The following is a 3,554-nucleotide window of genomic DNA, read 5'->3' as shown; positions in this document are numbered from 1 at the left end:
GGGGGCGGATTTCCCCCCGCTTTGGAGGCCCGATTTCCGCCGCTGCGGAATCGGGCCCCGGGGGAAACCCCACCCTGGCGTGCACGTCAGCCGGATGTGACGTGCTGATGCCGGGCACGCTGGGGGCGGGGCACAGCCATTTGAGGGGAAAACTCATTACTGATCGCCGACCGGGAGCCCCCCGCCGCCAGGTAAGAGAGATTTGGTAACCCTAGCCCTGAGCCCGCTTGTGAGGAGGGCGGGCTATACATTTAATAATAAATAAATAAAAATAAAAATCCTTGCCTAACATTTTAGCATCTCACCTTCCCCTCCCATGTTCCTTAACTTAAACATTATTTGCTTTTTCAAACAGCCATATTTTGTCCCAAACTGAGCCACATATGGCTTTAGAATCATCAGTTGCAGACTCCTGATACAGGTGAAAACCAGACACTTATTACACTCAGAGATTATATAAAGGGCTGCCAAATTAAAACCGTTTTTTAAGATAGGGGAAATGTGAGATGTATGATGTCTGACTAAAAGAAACATTAAGAAACCCATCTTCCTGTAGAAATCCCAGCTCCAGCAGCTGCATTTTGTTGGGGGGGGGGGCATCCCTAGCTTCAGACCAGAAATGATGAAGAAACTGGTGAACATCCTGCTGGCACCTGGGTTTTGGCCACTGAGTTGGACAGGATGGGCCATTGACCTGATCCAGCATGGCTTCTCATGTTGTTATGTCTAGGGCAGTGATGCTCTGTATCCTTGGTGCCTGGGGGGCAAGACTGGGAGGGCTTCTGGAGTTCTGGCCCCACTGGTGGACCTCCTGATGGCCCCTGGGTTATGGCCACTGTGTGATCCAGAGTGCTGGGCTGGAGGATGGGCCATTGGCCTGATACAACATGGCTTCTCTTATGTTCTTATGAGAATAGTGCCAGGCCTTTCTCTGTAAATGTGTCTCTCTGCATGGTGTAGAGGTGGCTCTCCTCTTTTGAGCTCTTAAAACACAGATGAAAATGCCCTCTTTCAGGGTTGGAAGGGAAGGAATATTCCTTGTGAGTAGCAATGATCACAGCTTAAATAGTAGGGTATTTAAAATGAGATCTCTGCCATACTGATCACTTGTTCGAAGTAGTCAGTCAGGAGATATGTCCTCTTTTTTGGTGTATTTGGTGTGGGAGTGCATCAGGTACAACGTGGCTGTGTGTGAGGCAATGACCACACTTCTGGTAACATGGGGGTGTGGCCTAATAGGCTAATGAGTTTTTGCTGTTGGGTGTGGCCTGTTATGATAATGAGTTCCTGCTGGGCTTTTTCTACAAAAAGAGCCCTGCTTACCATCTTCATTGGAGCCCCTTAATCCCCCCCCTCCCAAATCTTACTTCTTCCTAGCCCATGCACCCTGATATGTTTGGTGGTGGAGGAAAGCGCTATCATGTCGCAGCCGACTTATTTATTTGATTTTGTTTAAAGCTTTTCACATAAAACATTATGCACACACGTTGTAGATTATTTTCCCTGGTGATTGTTCTGTTGTACACATACAATGCATGATTTATTTATTCATTTATCAACCACCCTTCTTATGAAAGGCAAATTACAGAATCAGAAAACAACAACAACAATAATAATCTTTCAATTTATTAATCGCTCAATCCTGCAGAGCTTGCTGGCTCTGAGCGATTTACAGTTACTCATATACACACGGGACTAACAATGATTCAAAGGGGTAAGGGAAGACAACATATAAATCTTTAAATCACACGTTTGCAGCTGACGGGGAGTTTGTTCAGCTGTAGGGTCAGACATGTTCCAACGGCATTTTCCCTCGCCGTGGCTTGATGTCATCAGCTTTCTCCAGGACTGCTTCAAGTTGCAGCACAGCACTGCCACTGCCTGGCCAGATGGCCCATTACAGGCTTTTTTGATGCCGAAGAGTTATTTCTAGGCTTTCAATCTTACGCGCTGAACATTCTGATCGCCGGCTAACACCTCCCCCACCGGGGGGATTAGTGTGCCCACCCTCTCTAAGGAGTGGTACCCATTTTATCTACTTGCCAAAGCTTTCGAACCGCTGATCAGCATAATACATAACAGTAAACAATGCCGGGGGGGGAATGGGGGGAACCGAGGAAGCAGTTAGTTCTTCACCTTGCCACGGGCACTGAAGGCCTACACAGGGCCAGGGGCAGAAGCCTACGACCCTAGCTTTTTGCCCTTCTGAACAATTTCATCTTATACATCCTACAGAATGATAGAAATGTGGAAGCCTTCCTGATCTCGCTAGGCAGGTCATTCCACCAGGCTGCAGACACCAAAATGCTGCATATAGGAAGCTGCTATTCTCACTCTTTCGCAGGGTGGCACCTTCAGAGGTTTTGCTCAGTCTGTGGAGCTGTCTCAACGGGGCCTACCGAGAGAGAGGTATTCCTGCAGATGTGTGGCTCATAGGCTGTGAGCAGCATTAGAACACCTTGAATTGAACCTGGAAACTAATCAGTAACCAACGTAATAACTGTGGAATATGTAAAACAAGAGGGGACCCGCAACAAAATGTTGCGTAATGGGTTGTGGTTTGTTTTATATCCCTATAAGGCCAAGGGGTATGTTAAGACATTAAGGGGATGTTACAGAGCATCTCCCGCAGACTGCAGGGGGTGGGAATTACTGGGCACAGCAGCAAAATGTTCAAAACGACCCCGTGCATCAGAGACCACTGCAGCTGGTATTTACCACCCTGGCATTTAAAAGTTAAGTGTGATAATAGTGGGAAAGGAAGGAAGGAGGGGGGCTTGCAGAAGTGGGGACACCCAAAAAAAACATGAAGGGAGGTGGTATTCTCCCACTTTTGCTTTTTTTCCCCTTCCCCTTCTTTCTTTCTCTCCCCAACCCAATACCCCCAGTTTGGTGTAGGGGTTAAGTGTGTGGACTCTAATCTGGGAGAACCGGGTTTGATTCCCTGCTCCTCCACTTGCAGCTACTGGATGACCTTGGGCAAGCCATAGTTCTGATAAGAGCTGTTCTTGAAAAAGAGCCGTTTCTCTCCAGAGTTCTCTCAGCCCCACCTACCTCACAGGGTGTCTGTTGTGGGGAGGGGAAGGGAAAGGAGTTTGTAAGCCGCTCTGAGACACCTTTGGGTAGTGAAGGGCGGGGTATAAATTCAATCTCTTCTTCTTCTTTCTCTCTGCCACCAAGGTAGGGTTGCCAGCTCCACGTTGGGAAACACCTGGAGATTTGGGCTGTGGGATTTGGAGAGGGGAGGGACCTCAGCAGGACATGAGGCCACAGAGTCCACCCTCCAAAGTAGCCACGTTCTCCAGGAGAACTCATCTTGGTTGTCTGGAGATCTCCAGGTGCCACCTGGAGGTTGACAACCCTGTCCCAAGCCTAAATATTCACACACACTCTCTCTTTCTCTCTCTCTCTCACACACACACACTTTCTCTTTCTGGCTCACGCCTGCTGCTTCAGATATTCTGGAGAGCAGCAGCGCTGCAGCAGAAGTCAGGAGAGAGAGAGAGAGAGCAAACGGCAACTTTATCGGGCAACTTCTTGCTCTGCAGTCCTGG

Source organism: Gekko japonicus, unplaced genomic scaffold (assembly GCF_001447785.1).
Source record: "Gekko japonicus isolate JY-2015 unplaced genomic scaffold, Gekko_japonicus_V1.1 scaffold3532, whole genome shotgun sequence".
Taxonomy (NCBI): Eukaryota; Metazoa; Chordata; class Lepidosauria; order Squamata; family Gekkonidae; genus Gekko; species Gekko japonicus.
The sequence above is the reverse complement of the archived record's forward strand: the minus strand, read 5'-3'. Positions refer to the sequence as shown.